Source organism: Phacochoerus africanus, chromosome 15 (genome assembly GCF_016906955.1).
Source record: "Phacochoerus africanus isolate WHEZ1 chromosome 15, ROS_Pafr_v1, whole genome shotgun sequence".
Lineage (NCBI taxonomy): Eukaryota > Metazoa > Chordata > Mammalia > Artiodactyla > Suidae > Phacochoerus > Phacochoerus africanus.
This window is the reverse complement of record NC_062558.1, coordinates 100,339,078-100,360,305: the sequence shown is the minus strand read 5'-3', so window position 1 is coordinate 100,360,305 and position 21,228 is coordinate 100,339,078.

Sequence of the window (21,228 nt, the reverse complement as noted above, 5' to 3'; positions counted from 1 at the left end):
TGACTACCTTTCTCCATGGGAAGGTGGAAAAGAAAAATAAATTAGGAATCAAAAACTTAAAAGGCTGCCTACATGTTGGTCCAGTTTTGAAATATCAGTATATTTATTTTCTTTTTTTTTCTTTTTTTTTTTTGTCTTTTTGCTATTTCTTGGGCCGCTCCTGCGGCATATGGAGGTTCCCAGGCTAGGGGTCCAATCGGAGCTGTAGCCACCGGCCTACACCAGAGCCACAGCAACGCGGGATCCGAGCCACGTCTGCGACCTACACCACAGCTCACGGCAACGCCGGATCGTTAACCCACTGAGCAAGGGCAGGGACCGAACCCGCAACCTCATGGTTCCTAGTCGGATTCGTTAACCACTGTGCCACGACGGGAACTCCAGTATATTTATTTTCTTACTCATTTGGAATAAGCTGCCACCACTCCCTTCATCTGTGAGCAGCTAGAGGGCAAATGCTGGGTTTGAGTTTCTGTTCTGCACACAAACTAGCACACTTTGAATTTATGGAATTTAAATAGTAACATCCCATTCTAATTTTATTAGGAAAATCCTTTGGTATCTGTTCCAACAATATTTGAACTCTGCCAGATCCTGCCCTACGAGAAAAGGTAAATTAAGTATGGGTGGAGATAGAGGAATTGATGTATGTGTGTGTTTCCTATTGCTTCTTTAAAAGCTGTGTTCTTGCAACAGAAGGAAGTTAAGGGCAAATCTGTCAGGGCAACTTCCTGGAAAAGAAATGTATAATTGTTCAGAACTTGGGGGAAGTTTTGAGATCATTTGTCCAGTTTCCTTACAGGTGGGCAATGTAAAACTGGTGTTGAGAGAGGGGAGGTAAGCTAACCCTAGTCAGTAGTTAGGGGCAGTTTTGAGTTAAACCCAGGTCACTGGGCTCCCCATATGCAGTGATTCACTCAGCCTCTAGGTCAACTATTTCAAGATCCCTATGATAACTGTAAATTGGGCAATTTTTGTACTCTTTTGGATTTAATTAATTTTCAAATAGTACTTTGGAACAGATATTCTTTTATTATTTCCAAAGACTTGGGAAATAGGTGGCCTTAGCTCCCTTGGACCCAGGCTGCATTGTTTCAGATCCTGTACCTTCACAGATCATCAGTTTAGTTGGAGTTCAGCATGGACACTCACTGAAAAGTTAAATAATCATTCTTTTTTATTTTCCCAGGGTCTTTCTTTTAAAAATGATATTTGGAATTCTTTTTCATCTCACTATACTCTCACTCCTAGAATAAGGCATTGCTTCTGGAAAGGTATGAGAAACTATCAGCTTAATTCTTTTTTTTTTTTTTTTTTTTGGCAGCACCCAAGGCATGCTGAAGTTCCTGGGCCAGGGCTCCAACCCATGACACGGCAGTGACTACACCAGACTCTTAACCCAGTAGACCACCAGGGAACTCCACTAGCAGTTTGATTTTTGGAGTCTATGATTCCAACACATCAGAACTGAGATAAAACTCATTTGGGGGAAGGAAGGAAAGGCTGAGATCTGTTCAGTCATCTGGACGTACTCTCCATAACTTTCTCAGTAGAGTTTCCTCCTAGATTCTGCTTGTAAAACTGTATTGCCTGCATTGTACCAATTTACAGTCCTTGATACTATTCAGAACATTTGCATGAGGGTTTGGGAATTTTTGAAATTTTCTTCCTATTTTCTTTTGTTTACTTTCTTCAAGGCATTGATTGGCTTTAATAATGAACTTAATGAGGGTGGTGATTACTACTTGGTCTTTTCATTGTTTAGAAAAAAAATGGAGTCAACTCCCCCAAATAAACAAGGGAAATACATGTACAAAGAATGACAGTGTTGGTGAGATGTTCATGACACAGGTTGTCCAATACATCTTAGAAAGCTCATCACATTTTGGGGGATCTAGTTTGGAGGTGTAGTCCCTGGATTGGCCATTCCAAAGGAATGCAGCTACACTGCCCCCTAGTGGCTATAATGCCCAGAGACCTAATTGTTGAAATCCCCTGTGCAAAAATAAATGCAGCAGTTCCTAGAGGTCAAGAAACCCTTAGAGAAAGTCCTCTAGGATTTAAATATTCTTCCCATTCCCAAGCACAGATACTACCAAGATGAGCAAGACATGGTCCCTGTCTTCAGGAAACTCCCAGTCTAGTGAAGACAGTCTTTGCCTACCAACCCTACTACAATCAACAGGTAAAAATGATACTTGCATACCTTAGACTTTTTTTTTTTTTAACTTAAAATGCATGCACTTCACTAATCTTTGATGTAGGGCTAAAGGTTTCTACTGTGGTATGGGTATGCTGATGGGAGTTCCAAAAAACACTCTCATAAGGCATCTTCAAAAATTTCCAGTTTGGTGAGTTCTCATTGTGGCTCAGCAGGTTATGAACCAGACTAGCGTCCATGAGGATGTGGGTTTGATCCCTGCCCTCGCTCAGGAGGCTAAGGATCTGGCACTGCCATGAGCTGTGGTGTTGGTTGAAGACCTGGCTGGGAACCCATGTTGCCTTGGCTATGGCACTGGCCGACTGCTGCAGCTCCAATTCAACCCCTAGCCTGGGAACTTCCATATGCCACAGATGCAGCCCTAAAAAGGAAAAAAGAAAAAAAATTCCACTTTGAGATTTTATAAGTGGAGTTAAAAATTAAGGTCATTTAAACAATCTGAAAGGAGATTCCTTCACAATTTCAATGTACCCCTCCCCCATCTTTATCTTGCCTACACTTAATTCAGTAGAACACATTTACACATTTTTAACAGCTTAACTTTCCAAAGCATCCATCTGTTCTCATAGTAAACACAGCTTTTTTTTTTCTCCATTCATATGCTATTCACTTAAGTCACATCCAAATAAATTACTTAATTACACCAACAGGTACGATTGGATAAATAGGCTTGGGAACAAACACAATAGATCTCAGTAAGCATCCAGCTTAGTGTGTAGGGGCACAAGTGTGTGGGCATTCCAGTGTGCCCTACTGTCAAAGCACATTTAGTTTGCTGTGGGCATTGCTCATTATCTTTTCCAGAAGAAATGGAGATCAAGGATTAAACTGGACAGTTAGTTAAAAGGAAGGGTATTATGTGAGCACAGAGGAGGGACATCCATTTCAACTTTGAAAAGAGGGAGAATGGAGAGAGACGTCAGATATTTTCTTGGGGGAGTTGATGTATAAATTGAGACTTGAAAGAAGGGTAGGGTTTTGCCAGCCTTCCCCTCCTCAAAGTGGGAGTATGTGTAAATTTGAAAATTTACAGACAGAGAGCCGCATGAAATAACATGGTACATTCAGAAAATTATAAGTATTTGTATTGCTGAGTTTAGGAGATAGAAGAGTGAGGGGAGGCTGAAGGCTGTAATAGAGGACGCGCCACATACAATCAGGCAGCAACGTGATCTTGCATGTTCTTTATGCTCATCAGAGTGCCTTAGCCATGTGGCTGGCCTTGCATTTATTCATTAGTCAGTGGACAAGGATGAGAAGTCACACTGTCACACTGTTCTGAGGTGTCCATGGTCTGGTGAAAGAGATGGATATGTATACAAATAATTCCAAGTGATTATAAGTGCCAGAACAAAGGGACATTCAAAGTAATAGGAAAGTTGCACACACACACACACACACACACACACACACACACACACACACACACACACGTGATGACTGCTAGACTCTGAAGAGATTCCAATAGGTAGTGATAACTTAACCTGCAGCTGCATTTCAAAGATAAAAGAAAGCTAGATAGGAGGGTGATCTGTCACCCTGCTGATGGCCCATACTGATGGGCTGATGTTCCCAGGTGCATGAAGCATTCACCTCCTACCCCACCATACCCTGTGCCACCTTCTTCAAGTGCCCCAGCCTGTCACTAAACACCCAGGTAGGGCAGAGAAAAGCTGCTCACAGCCAAACTGCACAACTCTGATCGGATCACCAAAAGGCTGCCTTCAGGACTTAGGAGGTCAGAGGGGAAGCCCACACCTGCAGGCAGAAGTAACACTCTCCTGCCATTACTTGGGTAGAATCAAGCACATAGTTTTTTCATCTACTCTTTGCATTAGTTTAAAAAGAAGCTCCTGGCTGTTCCCATCATGGCGCAGCGGAAACGAATCCAACTAGGAACTATGAGGTTTTGGGTTCAATCCCTGGCTGGGCTCAGTGGGTTAAGGATCCAGTGAGCTATGGTGTAGGTTGCAGACGCAGCTCGGATCCCATGTTGCTGTGGCTGTGGCGTAGGCCAGCAGCTATAGCTACGATTCGTTCCCTAGCCTGGGAACTTCCACATGCCACAGGCGTGGCCCTAAAAAACAAACAAACAAAAAATTTAAAAAATAAATAAAAACGATAAAAATTTAAAAAATGGATTTCCCGTCATGGCACAGCAGAAATGAATCTGACTAGGAACCATGAGGTTGTGGGTTTGATTCCTGGCCTCGCTCAGTGGGTTAAGGATCCAGTGTTGCCGTGAGCTGTGGTGTAGGTCACAGACATGGCTCGGATCTGGCGTTGCTGTGGCTCTGGCGTAGGCCAGCAGCTGTAGCTTTGATTCGACCCCTAGCCTGGGAACCTCCATAAGCCTCGGGTGCGGCCCTGAAAAGACAAAAAAACAAAAAAAATTAAAATAAAAAAATAAAATGTACATTTGTTAGTATATACACACACTTCGCAAAATAGAAACATTTAGAGTATTTGGGTAATTCACTCTAAAATTCAACAAAGCTCAGTGAAAATGACTTGCATTTGTTTAATGGTAGGCAAATCAATTACTTGAGTCAACTAATTGGCTGAATTTTCAGTCTTCAACAGGTTTTTTAAAAGATGGTTAGCAAGGGGGAAGATAGCTTGATCTATGTCACTTAGAGGCTTTAAATACTTGGAAAAATAAACAAATTACTTAACTGATAACTAATTAACAAATTATTTAATTTAAACTTCAAATTATTTGAAAAAAATCCAACCGATCTTAGTAGATCTTAAAGGAAAGAAGGAGAGAAGGAAGAAAGGAAAGAAACAAGAAGGAAAGAGAGGAGGGGAAATTGCAATATTTGGCCTAAAATTGAGAAAATATCACAAAATATAACATATTTCAAGAAATCGAAGTTGTAGAAATTTGTCTGTAATTGTAGAAGAACAGAAATATTTTATTTAGGAACAACTTACATGGTAAATACTCTCAACGTAACTGAGAAAGTGTGATATAATAATTTATAATGATTAGGGGAATCTCATAGATACTATAAATGCATGATTAATTTGTAAAGAATTGGAATATGATATGTTGAGCACAATTTACTAATGAGTCTCAAACCTTCTGGAAGGATTTTATAGGTTTGGGCAGTCAGATCATAGGAAGATAAGCAGTAAAATAAATAAATAAATAAATAATCTTGCTCTCTCCATCTCTTTTATATAAAAGTATAAAATCCTTCGTAGTCCTCAACTTATGAACCTAAGCCTCCTGAAAGCATTATAAGAAAGTTTTTGGATTCTAAGTATTTTATTAAAATATTAATAGTTCTACATATATATTTCTATTTTTCACATGTATTTAGGTGCTGCAGTAAGAACAAAATGCACATTCATTTAAAATGTTAGCAAATTCATTCTTAATCTTCATATATTTTCAATCAGAAAATACTAAAAATACAACTACTGCATAATCATATAATCTTAGCCTCCTAAAGATAAATGGGGCAATAGTCGTATTATAATAAAATCATAAATAGTGGCCTAAATTATTATATGCACTGCTGAAACCAACTGATGATTAAACCTTGAAATCTCCCTATTCTTAAAACACCATTTCTTCTTCATTAAACCCACCCCCTATACATACTTGTTTTTCTTTTCTTCACTTCTAGTTGAGAAAGAAAATTCTGCTCTGAACAGGGGAAAGTTCTTTTGAAGTCCCAAAGGGTCTCAAACATCACTGTGTATTATAGCCATCTGAGGAAACCCCATAGATGACTAATTAAATAAAAATCTGAGAATGGGCCCCAAGCATCAGTAGTTTTCAAAGTTTGTCTTTAAAAGAATCATTTGTTCTCAACAAAGGTGAATCAAGATTACCAGTCAGAATGGCCATCATTAAGAAGTCTACAAATAACAAGTGCTGGAGAGGGTGTGGAGAAAAGGGAATTGGTAAACCACTATGGAACCAGTATGGAAGCTCCTCAGAAAACTAAATATGGAACTACTCTATGATCCCGCAATCGCTCTACTGGGCATATATCTGGAGAAAACCACACTTCAAAAAGATACATGCACCTGTATGTTCATAGCACCATTCACAATAGCCAAGACATAGAAACAACCTAAATGTCCATCAACAGATGAATGAATTAAGAAGATGGGGTACATATATACAATGGAATACTACTCAGCCATAAAAAAGAATGAAATAATGCCATTTGCAGCAATATGAATGCAACTAGAGATTCTCATACTAAGTAAAGTAAGTCAGAAAGAGAAAGACAAATACCATATGATATCACTTCTACATGGAATCGAAAATGTGGCACAAATGAACCTATCTGCAAAACAGAAACAGACTCACAGACATAGAGAACAGGCTTGTGGTTGCCAAGGGTTGGGGGGGAGTGGGATGCCCTGAGAGTTTGGGGTTAGTAGATGCAAACTATTTCATTTAGAATGGATAAGCAATGAGGTCCTACAGTATAGCACAAGGAACTATATCCAGCCTCATGTGATAGACAATGATGGAAAATAACATAAGAAAGGATATATATATATATACACACACACACACACACACACACACACACACACAAACATATACGTAAACTGGATCGCTTTGCTGTACAGAAAAAAACTGGTACAACAGTGTAAATCAACTACAATTGTTTAAAAAGTGGGGAGAAAAAGATTCCTTGTGTGAAATTACAGGCTGCTGCCCCTCTCCCCACATCCACAGTTTCTCACCCTAATGGTCTAGTGTAGGTTGCAGTTCCAACCAATTTCCAGGTGATGCTGATGCTGTGGATCCAGTAGTGACATTCTGCAGATCATTGCCTTAGATACAGGTCTTCAAACTCACCCACATGTTTTAATTTTTTTATAGGAAATTTAGAAAGTAAGTAGAAAGAGAAGAAATAGGTGTGTTGGGGAGACAACCTTGGATAATATTCTTAAAAATCATCCTACTACAGTGAATAAAATGTCTTATAGGATTAGCTAGGAAGGAAATAGACATTACCAGGAATTTTCAGCTCTGGCTAATCACATTGGAGGAACTTCTCTTGTGGCGCCATAGTTTAAGGATCTGGCATTCGGTCACTATAGCAGCTTGGGTCATTGCTGTGGTGCAGGTTCTATCCCTGGCTTGGGAACTTCCACATGCCGCAAGTGCAGCCAAAAAAAAAAAAAAAGAAAAATTACATTGGAAACAATAAAAATTCAGCTTCCTGAGCTTTCCTCTCTCCTTTTCAATCTAGATTTCTGGGATGGTGCTTGCAGCAGACTGTGTTAAACCCTGGGGGTGATTCCACTTTGCAGCTAGATAGGGAACCACTAATCTACCCACTGGTGCACAAAATCTCCTGGGCTGCTTATAAAAACACACATTCCTAAATCCCACTCTCCTTATACAATTCCTCAGTAAGATCACTGAACTCTATCTCTGGTTGAGGGTTTTTAATTAGGACTTGGTGCCTTTTCTCTCAAATACTTTGTTAATTTAGAGTCCTTTCTTTTTCTCTAAGGGCACTAAGCTTTAAAACCAGGAGAACACCCTAGTTAGAGTTTCTATTTTCCATCCTGAGCCCAGAATGGTCTTGTGTAAATGGTAAAGAACCAGGATGTGGGAATATTAGGTATAAAAATCAGTTAATGCTCTGAAAATATTGTCCCACCACACCATTTTTTCCTAACATTATTTAATGAAAAAAAACCTTTCCATCCTTCTATTGGTTTGTGGAGCTTCCTCCATGATGCGTAGTGTTAGCTAGCAGGGGTGACCCCTTGCTATTGTTGAGTAATAATAAATCCTTAAGTTCCCCACCAGGGAGCCACTATGAGAAGCAGATCAATTATAAATTATAAATTGTAACTTTTTGCTTACTTGCTTTTCCAGACTAATTAGTAAATTATTGTATTTAGCCTCCCTGCCCTGATCCCTAAAATTGTATAGGGTTTCTATTGTTTGTTAATAAATTATGTATTAATTAGGGAAGATGATATAATGATCAAGTTTCTTCTCTAGCACATGATAGCTCATCTCTTCAAGTTTCTTGAATCTCACACACACAGTAAAGTGATTCCTGTGGAATTATAGATGAAATTTCCCAGCCTGTTCACTTCTATTACTCTTGTTTTGGAGGAATGCTAAGGACTATTATACTTGGCTACTTTTGAAAACTTAGTTATTTACTTAGTAAAGAAATGACATTCCTTTTTTTTTCCTTACAAACATAATTCAGACCACACTTTAGAAACAGTAACCTAAAGAATGAAATCAGAGCCCAGTTGAGGGATCTGTCTGTGGCCGTTGAGGGGGGGCAGGAGGAGTTGCTTTCAGGAGTGGGCAACCTGGACAGGGCTCTTACCTACAACTGGTCCTTCACCAGCTCTCTGAGCTATAATACAACAGTGGGTCAGCTCCATGAAAGAGTTGTGACTAGGGCACAGCAAAAGAATCCAAGGTTTGGGAGTTCCTGTCGTGGCGCAGTGGTTAACGAATCCGACTAGGAACCATGAGGTTGAGGGTTCGGTCCCTGCTCTTGCTCAGTGGGTTAACGATCTGGCGTTGCCATGAGCTGTGGTGTAGGTTGCAGACGCGGCTCGGATCCCGCGTTGCTGTGGCTCTGGCGTAGGCCGGTGGCTACAGCTCCGATTCAACCTCTAGCCTGGGAACCTCCATATGCCGCGGGAGCGGCCCAAGAAATAGCAACAACAACTACAACAACAACAACAACAACAACAACAACAAAAAAGAATCCAAGGTTTGGAGTCAGATTCAAGACCTAGCTTCATACATGTTTCTGTTGGTCCAGCAGTTTCCTTCTGTACCTTAAGAGTAAGCATGGGAACTAGGATAGGCTTAGCTCCAGAGCAGCCCCAGAGCCAATCTGAATCCTTTTCCTGGATTTTTCTGTTGGAGCTATCGAAGGAAGTCTTTCCCTTCCCAGTTAGGAAGTGTCAGCTCTGTATATAAACCCAGAGATGCTAGTGGCCACATCTCCTCCCATGTGGCGAAGTCTTAGAGCATGATGAAGAAATGAGGAGACCTCAAGTTCTTAGACAGCCTTGGAACCATCCTACTTCCTAAGGCTCTTCTTGTGATCCTGTGAGTTACCCTGTAGCCTTCCAATAAATACACCTTCCTATTTTGACTAAAATAATTTGAGTTGGGTGACTTCTCTTGGGACCAAAATAGGTCTGACTTATTTAATAAGCATGTTTTTGGACCACTCTGAAAACTGCATAAAGGGGCATTAGTGTGAAATTTCCAGCACGGTACCCGGTATGCTCAATAAATCTACTGAATAAATTGAAGCAACATGAAATTGCCTTTACATGTAGGATGTTTCAGGGTTTCAAGATTGAGGGAAATTTTATTATAACCTCTAGGCTTATTTCACATTTTAAAGATTTAGAATAGAAATGACTTGAATCCCACCCCTCAAATTTGAAAATGCTCCAAAATATAGAAAACTGACAAATTTCCAGTGTTGGCAATTACTATAGCTTATGTTACTTGCTGCAGTTTATATTAAACAATAGCTTATTGTAGAACATTAAATCCATGCTTCCTTTGAGATGTGGTCTTAAGGATATTCTGCGTGAAACGTTTCTGCTTCTTCCATCGTTGTTTCAATTCTGCTAATTTTATTTTATTGCAAGTAATATCTGTTTCTCTTCCTCATGCTCCATCTGACACCACAATAATTTACACCTTTTTATTTAATTAGGCTGTCAACTAGATTGAGAATGATGACTTCTATAGAGTTGTTTTATTCTGCAAAAATAATGAGAATCTGCCAGAGATTATTTTGCTTTTGCTTTTTAGCTTTAAAAGTAACATGTTGCTTTTATTTTCCAAGAATACTAGGCAGAGAGCTCTTGCTTCTGTGTATTATCCAAAATTTGTTCTTTCTGTACAAGAGTCCATCTTAATGGCTAATGAAATTCTGATATCTAGTCATCAGGACCAGAAAAAAAAAAAATCTGGCAAACCAGGAAATTGTATCCATTTAATCTGTGGCCATGATTGCTAATGTGAATGAGGACTTAGCATGGATAAACTCCATTCTGAGAGATGTATACTCGATGTCGTCTTTCAGCTTTGAGCTCTGACTCCATAGTCTTCTAAAGCCAGACTGGTGGCATAATGAAAAGTCAAGGACTGGTTCTCCCAGCCTGCCACCAAACAAGTTCAAGGGTGAAACATGGGGCTAACATATGACTTCAACAATGGAATTCTTGGTTTCCATAGACAAAGGCATGGTAGCTGCTTTGGCACTTTCAGAAATAACTCTCAGGTTTGGTTTCCCACTCAAAGGCTAGTTTCAGAAAGTTTTTAATTTGCTAACGGATACTATGCCGCATTTTATTTTTTATTCTATTGCTTGGAAATTTGAGTGGTTTTGAACAGACACAGTATTACATATTATGTCATGGTTCCTAGGTTAGGCCTCCTCTCACCACCCCCCCCAAAGGAAAATTTATTTCACCAATAAAACATCTGAAATTTGGTATATATGGAATTTTAAAATGGAAGGAAATATTTTTATACAAATCATACATTAAAAAAAAAAAACCTCAACTTGAAAATAATTCTTCTTTCTTAATTTGAATGCTGTGGGCTGGGGAAAAGATGATTCACTAGAGAAAATAAAGTAGCTGGTGAACTGTAACAAGTCTGAAGGACTTTTTGTGCACTTTTAAAGATTTCAAATTTGGTGGCTCTTTATTCTAATTCCATGGCTTTCCCTTTTTTAAAAAGTCAAAAGCATATCACCAAACCACAGTAAGATACCACTTTGTATTCAGATGACTCTAATAAAAAAGACAAACAATAACAAGTGTTGGCAAGGAGACGGACAATTGGGACCCTCACTCATTGCTGGTGTGATTATAAAAGGGTGCAGACACTTTGGAAAACAGTCTGGCATTTCCTCAAATGGTTAGTATATGAGGACCTAGCAATTCCTCTCCTAGGTATATACCCAAGAGAAATGAAAACAAATGTCTACACAAAAACTACATACAAATGTTCATAGCAGCATCACCTCTAAGCACCAAATCCTGGAAATAATCCCAAAGTCCATTGACTGAGGAACGAATAAACAAAATGTGGTCTAGCCATACAATGGACTATTATTTGACTCGAAAAAGAATGAAGTATTGCTATCTGCTACAATGTGGATGAAGCTTGAAAACATAATTCTAAGTGAAAGGAGCCAGTTACAAAAGACAGCATATTGTATGATTCCATTTATATGAAATGTCCAGAATAGACAAATCCATAGAGACAGAAAGTAGATCTGTGATTGTCAGGGGCCAAGGGAAGAGAGGACTGGGAGAGACTGTGAATGGACATGGGTTTCCTCATGGGGCATGAAGACATCCTAAAATTAGAAAGTGGTAATGGTGGCACAACTCTGCAGTGACTGTATTGATAACATTGCATTGTACATTTGATGGTATATAAATGATATCTCAATGAAAATGGTATTTTTTAAAAAGGTGTATCACCACACACCTGCCACATGACCCAGCAATCCTATTCTTAAAGTTTCACGTAGGAGAAATGAAAAATTTATATTCACATAAAGCTTGTACATGACTGTTTTTTTTTTTTTTTCTTTTAGGGCTGCACCCATGGTATATGAAAGTTCCAAGGCTAGGAGTGGAATTGGAACTGCAGCTGCTGGCCTATGCCACAGCCACAGCAATGCGGGATCTGAGCCACGTCTGTGACCTATACCACGGCTCATGGCAACGCCAGATCCTTAACCCACTGAGCAAGGCCAGGGATCAAACCTGCATCCTCATGGATACTAGTCGGATTTGTTACTGCTGAGCCACACGGGAACTTGAGTGTTTATAGAAGTCTTATTCATTGTCACCCCAAACTGGAAACAATCTAGATACCTTTCAAATGGTGACTGAATGCATTGGTGGGTGGATGTACCATATTTTAGTGGTGCATCCATACAATGGGATAGTACCCAGCAATGAGCAGGAAGAAGCTATTGATTCATACAACAGCATAGGAGGATCTCAAAAATATTTTGCTAACTGAAAAAAACCAGACCCCTAAAATATTTCATGATTCCATTTATATGACATTTAAGGCAAAACTACAAGGATATAAATAGATCAGTAGTTGCATGGGGTTGAGGTTGGGAGAAGAGTTTGATTTATAAAGGGAATTACAGAGAGAGGTTGAGGGGTATCGGAAACTGTTCTGGCTGTTCTGTACCATGACTGTGGAGGAGATCCCTGACTATGCATTTGCCAAACCTTCAGAACTATACACTGCAAAGAGTAAGTTTTACTGAATGTGAACTTGAAAAAAAAAAGCTGTATGTAGGGGAGATCCAAAATGAAATATAAAAGGTAAAATATGAACATAAATGTATTATAAATAACATGAGCACCATGAAGAGAATGGCAAAGAACTAACCTAAGTTGCATTGGAAAGGAGTATTTTGACTGGTCACTGTAAGGCTAAGGACAAAGAGAACTGTACAGAAATAACCACTCTCTAGCTTGTTAATTTGTTTCTCGCAGGGATATGGGTTAGCAATTCTGAAACTATTTTATATGTGTATTAAGTTTGAACAAATAGGTAAATATATTACAGGTAATGTAATGAGCGCTAGCTTCTCACTGTCAGTGAAGAAACATCACAAATGAGGAGCCAGGAAAGCTAAAGTGAACCTGCTCATGTCAGGTTGGAAACAGAGATGTGAGCATGACCTCACAGGATTTTAATAGACATACAGATAGGTAGATATGAAATAGAGATATGTATATATGAACGTGTTAGTATACATGCCTCTGTTTCCTAGCTTTGTCCACTGAGAGGGACTAAAAGCAATGGCATTGCAGGAGCGATGAGCACATGTAGTGTCCAGATCCTAAATATCATTCTCCAAAAAAAGGGGCCCTGGCTCCATGGAGAAATGATTGAATTTAGAACTGAGGCAGGAAGAATACAAAATGAGGCTGGAGTACCTTGTGGTACCAGAAAGTAAGGAAGTGCTAAAAGAAGAAAAGGAAGGAAGGAAAAAGGGAGGGAGGGAGAAAGGAAGAAGGGAGAGAAAAAGAAAGAAGGAGGGAGAGAGGGTGGGAGGAAGGAAGAAACAAAGAAAAGTAAAATGAGCAACAGAACAAAGGGTGGGGGAAAAAATGTAATTGTAATGTATACATGTAAGGATAACCTGACCCCCTTGCTGTACAGTGGGAAAATAAAAAAAATTATTAAAAAAAAATAAATAAATAAAAGAAAAGTAAAATGAGGGTACATTAAAAAGACATTGCGAGCTGACTTGAAAGAACTCCTTTTGGCCAAAGCTGGAGCAATTTGAGCCACAGAATCTGTAATGAAAGTATTAGATTATAACTCATAGGGAAAAAATAAGTATCTAGGATCTCATACTAATATAAATAAATTATTGGATAAGTAAATAAATGGGAGAGAAGGGGCAAATCTTTCTTTCAGAGAGATTCCAATTAATAAATGTAGAAAGAATGAAGGAAATAGGAAATCACCATTGGAACATCACAATTATAACTGCTGCAGACAAGATCCACTAAGGAATGCTTAAATCAGTGGGTGAAGTTCAAGGGGAAAACAAGATATTTGTATTATCTCAAGGTTTCTATCCCCAGATATGTATTAATTACTAAAGGGAAAAATAGTAACTTAGTGGACAAACCCAGTAGACACGACCTTAACCATATGATCTAGGCTATCATAATATAACAGGTAATAAAGCATCAATATCATGTACCTCTTCATCTGATGCAGTAAGAAGGGCATATTACGTCTGTGGTATTCTTGCTAAAAATCCATAACCTCAGTCTAATGAGGAAACATCAAACAAACACAGTTGAGAATATTCTACAAAAGAACTAAGGAGTACTCTTCAAAAGAGTCACGATCATGAAAGACAAGGACAAATTGAGGAACCATCCTACATTGGAGGAGCCTGAGGAGATGTAGTGGACAGACTTTAAGGTGGCTTCCATAGTTCTTCCTCTGGTTTTCATGCCTTTTTGTAGTCCCCTCCCCTTGAGTGTGGGCAGGACTTGTGCCTTTTTTCCAACCAATGGAATGTGGTAAAAGTGAGGGGGGGGTATGTGACTCTAATTAGTCCCTGGGATTACATAAGAATGCAGCCTCTGTCTGGCCATGGAGCCTCTCTAATTTTTCTGGCCTGGAAGAAGCCAGCTGCTGCAAATTCTACAAGGAAATGATAGAAGAGGATTCTTTCCCAATTGAACCTCCAGATATGAATGAACCCAGGTTTTCACGATATCTTCATTGCAGACTTATGGGATCCTAAGCAGACATCCAGCTAAGCCATGACTCCTCTAAGACCTGTGAGGTTATACATTTGTGTAAAGTCACAAAATTTGTGGCAATATGTTACATAGCATAGAACACTAATACAGGAGCTATGACCACTGAATGATATGTGGGATCCTCAGCTGGATCCTAGAACACCAAAAGGACAATTGTCAAAACACTAACGAAATATTAGTAAAGTCAATGGTTTTTAAACCAATGTTAATTTCATTTTTCTTTTCTTTATTTTCTTGTCGTGTGTGTGTGTGTGTGTATGTGTGTGTGTGTCTTAAACAACAGAAATTTATTTTCTCACAGTTCTGAGGCTAGAAAGTTCAAGGTCAAGGTTCAATTGGGTGTAAGGTCTGGTGAGAGCTTTCTTCTTGACTTTGCACTGTGTCCTCACCAGGGCCTTTCTTTGGGGGAGTGGTGTGTGAAGCAAGAGAGAGACCACAGCACTCCCTCTCTCTCTCATTTAGATAACCAATGTTAATTTCTTAGTTTTGATAATTATATTATGGTTATGGAAGATAGCAACATTACAGAAAGCTGAGTGAGGAGTATATGGGAATTATCTGTACTACTTTTTGCAATCTTTCTGTAAGTCTAAATCTATTTCGAAGTTTAAAAATGAAAAAAAAATGTATCACTAGCAGACTTCTGTGCCATCACTCTCTTGGTTAGGAGTCATATATTTTTTGTTGTTATTGTTGTTATTTGAAGTCTAAAATGGAAAGAAGAGGTAGAAAGAGACAAAATAATAGGAAAGAGGAGTGATTTAAAAGCATGTGTCCAGGAGTTCCCATTGTGGCTCTTCAGGAAAAGAACCTGACTAGTATCCATGAGGATGCAGGTTCAATCCCTGGCCTCACTCAGTGGATTAAGGATCTGGCATTGCTGTGAGCTGTGGTGTAAGTCGCAGACAAGGCCTGGATCTGGCATTGCTGTGGCTGTGGCATAGGCCAGTGGCTACAGCTCTGATTCTACCCCTGGCCTGGATGCTTCCATATGGTGCAGGTATGGCCCTAAATAGGAAAAATGAAAAAGAAAAAAAAAGAAGCAAGTATCTATTTTTTAATGAGAAAGAGATACTATAGGTTGGAATTAACTGTGCTGCGGGTGATGAAGGAGCATAAGGATGGCCCTGAGCTCTGCCCACGCTCGCCCTGAGTGCAGAGAAAAGGACTACGTGGAAGCTTTAGGTCCAGTGCGTCTGCACACCCAGAACTAGATCTTTCCACCAGCCCAGGAGGGATTGCTGTGAAAAGGCCAGGAAATTGCTCTCAATTTGGAGAAGGCAAAATTTTAAATGTGAGACCGAGAGGAATTCAATATTGGCAGCAGAAGTGGAAAGACAAACTAAGAAAAGCCCTTAAGCACTTGCCATGAAACAATGGAATTCACGGAAGTAGAGTTTTGAGGTAAAGAAGCACAGACACTATAGGAGCACAGACCTGGAAAGACTTGTCATGAGAATGTGGGATGCTCCGAAGCAAGGAAAGAAGGATCTCTGATAGCCGGCTGCAGGAGTACCACGTGCCTCTCAAAGGCATCCCAGGAGATTTTCCCATCACCCAGCAGGCTCTCAGATCAGAAGCACTGGGTGTCAGCAAAACAACATTTCACCTTTGCCCCTCAAGACACCAATCAGCTCTTTCCAAACGTGGGCTCCACACACCTGGAGCAGCTGTCTGCCCGGCCTGTCATTGTCATTTCTGTGACATTGCACCAGGAAACTTCGCCTGGCTCAGGCTGTTCTCAGGCTCTTGACTGGGGTGCTTCAGAAATAAGCCTTTGCCTGTGGAATTCATCACATTCCACTCGAAGACCGGTGAGGGAGCTGGTGTAACTGTTCCTCTGTCTGGGGGCTGGTGCTTGCCGATGGACCTCTCTGCCCACATCTTTCAGCACCACCAGAACTATGGAGCTTTCCTCATGGGTGCTCAGGAGTTTTCATCAACTACTGTTGCCTCTAGCTTCCTCCTGCACCCTGTGCAAACTTGGGGATGAATGGAGGTAAACGAAGGCCTGTGCCTTCAATCCGGATGTCGCAATTTACAGGTGATAGAAATATTCATAATTTCTATTGTGAATTTCATAGAGCCAACTGATACAGAATGTTTTTGTGATTTTTCCCAAATTCTTTAATTTATAGCCTACCTACCAATATAATCCAAACACGATCTGACAAATGAGATTGCATCCTAATCTGCTAACTCTTCTTTGAATAAATTTATTACCATTAGACCTGATCTGTGGTCTATTGTTAAACTATTTCTCACCCTCATACAAATTATATTCATTAAGGTAAAGCTTCTTCAGGCTTCAGCACTACACATGCCAGCACTTACTTGTTCATCAATGACACTTAAAATTTTTTTTATTTTTTTATTATAGTTGATTTAAAATGTTGTACCAATTTCTGCTGTGACACTTCAGCAAAGTGACCTAGTCTCTCTCTCTTTCACACACACACACACACACACACACACACACACACACACACACTCCCTTTCTTATATGTTATCTTCCATCATGGTTATGGTTCCCTGTGCTGTACGGTAGGGCCTCATTGTCAGCAACATGGATGCAACTAGAGATTCTCATACTAAGTGAAGTAAGTCAGAAAGACAAAAACCATATGATATCACTTATATGTGGAATCTAATATATGGAACAAATGAACCCATCAATGACATTTTTATTCCTTGCTGAATAAAAGCTTTTGAATAGTGGAAGAATATTTGCTCAGTTTTTTTTATTTTTTCTTTGGTGCTCTTCACGATATAATAGCTACAAACATGACTTTTTTTTTTTTTTTGGCTTTTTAGGGCTGCACCCACAGCATGCAGGAGTTCCCAGACTAGAGGTTGAATCAGAGCTACAGCTGCTGGCCTATGCCACAGCCACAGCCACACCAGATCCTTAACCCACTGAGTGAGGCCAGGGATCGAACCCTCATCCCCATGGCTCCCAGTCTGGTTTGTTAACCGCTGAGCCACAAAGGGAACTCCAACTCATTTTCAAGTTTAATATTCATTATTAAAATTTTCACCATTTTATCTTAAATCTAGACCAGAAATTAGCAAAATATGGCCTGCATATTTTTGTATGGCCCAAACTAGAAATGGCTATTACATTTTTAAATAGTTAAAATAATCTAAAGAATAATAATATTTTGTGATACATGAAAAATTATGTGAGAGTCAAATTTTGGTATATGTAAGTAGAGTTTTATTGAGAACCCACCTGCAGTGATTCATTTATATATTGTCTAGAACTGCTTTAGACCATAATAGCAGAATGGGGAGTTCCCATGTGGCTCAGCAGAAATGAATCTGACTAGTATCCATGAGGATGCAGGTTCAGTCCCTGGCTTTGCTCAGTGGGTTAAGGATCTGGCTTTGCCGTGACCTGTGGTGTAGGTTGCAGACCCAGTTCGGATCCCACGATGCTATGGCTCTGGTATAGGCTGGTAGCTGAAGCTCTGATTGGAACCCTAGCCTGGGAACCTCCATATGCCGCAGGTGCAGCCCTCAAAAGACAAAAATAAAATTCAAAAAAAAAAAAATAGCAGAATGGAGTAGTTGTAGCAGAGATTGTGTGGCTTACAAATCTAAAATACTTATTCTCTGGCACTTTACAGAAAAATCTCCTGACTTCTGCTCTGGATAATCAACAAAGCAATAAAGCAAAATTTGCTGTACAGCATTTGCATTCCTATAGCAAATAGACCCACCATCCTCAGCTGGGATTCCAGCCCTCTGGAATCCCTCTTCACTCCACTGCCATGCCTGAGTGGCTTGAAAGAATAATATATTTCAATTCTAATAATGAGTCTCTGATGTGGCCTCATCTGCTCCCCTCAGGGACACTCTAGTAATAGTTAGCAATGCATTAGATCACTATCTCAGATCCATGAAATTTCAAAACAAGTTACTTCTCTTTGCCTCTCAAGCAAGTTGTTAACTCAGTTATACCCACACCTGCATTCCCTGCAATTTTATTTGCATAGTCCTTTCAAAAGAACAACCAGTTTTTTCAAAGGTGGGGATTAGAACACCGAAATTTTTTTTCCTTGCTGAAATAAAGATATCACATTCACATATTCTGAGTTATGAAGCAAAAATATTTCTATATTTTTAAGTACTTGAAAGGAATGGTATTATTTCAGCCTTGTAGCATAAACACTGGCTCACTCCGTGTTCAGTCTAAGCCTTATAGGATAAACAGAAGAGTGAGAGCATCCATGGGAGTTGCGATACCAACACTATCCATTCCATTGCAAAATATTACTGCATTATGAAGTGCAAAGAACCTCCATATGATGAGAACATGGTCCTCCTTACTCAGTCAGTTATTAAATGCTTTCTGTCCATACTCACTACTCCCTTCTCTTTTAATGGAGGAAATTTTGTCTCCATTAAAATGAGTCAGTCAGGGGTGGTGGAGGGGAATGAGTCAGTCAAGAGTTCCTGTTGTGGCTCAGTGGTAATGAAATCAACCATTATCCATGAAGACGCTAGTTTGATCCCTGGCCTTGCTCAGTAGGTTAAGGATTTGGCGTTGCTGTGAGCTGTGTTGTAGGTCACAGATGTGGCTCAGATCTGGTGTTGCTATGGCTGTGGCGTAGGCTGGCAGCTGCAGCTCTGATTTGACCCCTAGCCTTGGAACTTCCATATGCTGCAGGTGTGGCCCTAAAAAGCAAAAAATAAAATAAAGTAAAATGAGTCAGTCAAGTTAGAAATGTTTTTTGAGCAGAACCAAAAATAAAATGCTAACAAGTTGAACATGTATATACTTCCATCATTAAAAAAAAAAGCACGTGTGTCTAATAGCACGTGTGTCTAATAGCACGTGTGTCTAAAAAGCACGTGTGTTGTAAAATTGTTATACCTAAAATCTTAAAAATATTATAATAGTAAGCAATTATTTAACTTATTTGTCACATGATAAGCCTAACGATATTCACTTGGGTAGTAGATTCACATAAGCTACAGCCATTCCCAAAAATGGTGGAGATATGAGGGTCTCAAATTAATTCACAGGACTCTTTCTGAGTAAGGATGGAAAAAAATCATCTGTGGTATTCTGTAAACTTTTTTCTGCCTAAAAAAAAATATATTCTCAAACTTAGTCTTACTTATCCATTCCATTCCTTAATCTACTTGGCCATGGACACTTTCTGCACATAATTCTCCTAAGAAAGCATTAGCAAAACACATCCTTGGTAATTATTGGGTTCTTTTACAAATACAAATTCCCAAGGTGATACAAAAAAAGTGGAGGCTGAGTTGTCAAGATTAATTTGTTGTTTTAGGCCCAATGCTCGTTTGGCTAAGTTCTGACAGTGAAGCTAATGCACATGGCACTTGACACTATCCTAAGTGCTTTACATATATTAACTTACTTAACCTTCAGGACAACCTGTGAAGCAGGTAAGACTGCTATGTTCTTTTTTTAGAAGAGGAAATGAGGCACAAAGAAGTTAAATACTTAAGTGGCAGAGCCAGGGTTAAATCCAGAGAATCTGGCTCCACCACCCGTGCTTTTAATAATCAGGCAGGCAACCCCTTCCGGGCCTAGTGCATGACGTACTTATTCAAATATGTATTAAACAGAAGTTCTCATTGTGGCTCAGCAGAAATGAATCTGACTAGTATCCATGAGGACACAGGTTCAATCCCTGGCTTTGCTCAGTGCGTTAAGGATCCAGTGTTGCCGTGAGCTGTGGTGTAGGTCACAGACAAGGCTTGGATCTGGCGTAGCTGTGGCTGTGGTGTAGGCTAGCAGCTACAGCTTGGATTTGACTCCTGGCCCAGGAACCTCCATATGCCGTAGGTACAGCCCTAAAAAGGAAAAAAAAAAAAAAGTATTAAACAATAATATTCATTAACTTGGAGTTATTATAGGAAATGTATTCTGCATAAGTGAAAAGAGGCATCTAAGTGCTTTTAGAGATTATCAGTATTTTTTTTTAATTTTAATGCTTTAAAAGATACTGGTTTTAAATTTTTCAAGTGTTTCTGGACAGAAACTTGCTAGGGAAAGAGCATTTATATTTACTGGCTTTGTTCACATATATTCATCTGATGAACTTGAAAAACAACTTGTTCTCTTAAGTCAGTTGCATAAGTCCTTGAAAATGTTTTCATAGTGTCAATTTACTTAGCAAACTCTTTATTGGAGATGGTGTTTTTATATCTTGAGCCCTACCCAGGTTGAATAATCAGAAATCTCTTGTCAGTTAAGTCCAAAGGAAGAAGCTTGACTTCCATAAAAAAAAAAAAAAAAAGCAGGCATCAGAGACTTTCATTGACCAAACTTCCTTCCTTGTGAGCTCCCAGGGTATAGAGAATAAACTAAGCATTATTTTAAAAACAATAAATAAATTCTCCTTCCTATTGGATGGGATAATTAGAGTTCTTTAAAGAGATTCCTATAGATTCAACCAAAACGCTAGAAACAAGAATTATTTTCAGGCTCATCATTATCTGTGGTAGCAGGGTAGGTGATTTGTCATTTATTTTCACTCCATAGTGAAAGATATTAAAATTCCTAGGACTTCCCACAAATAACAAATGCTGGAGGGGGTGTGGAGAAAAGGGAATCCTCCTGCACTGTTGGTGGAAATGTAAGCTGGTACAACCACTATGGAAAACAGTATGGAGCCACCTTAGAAATCTATACA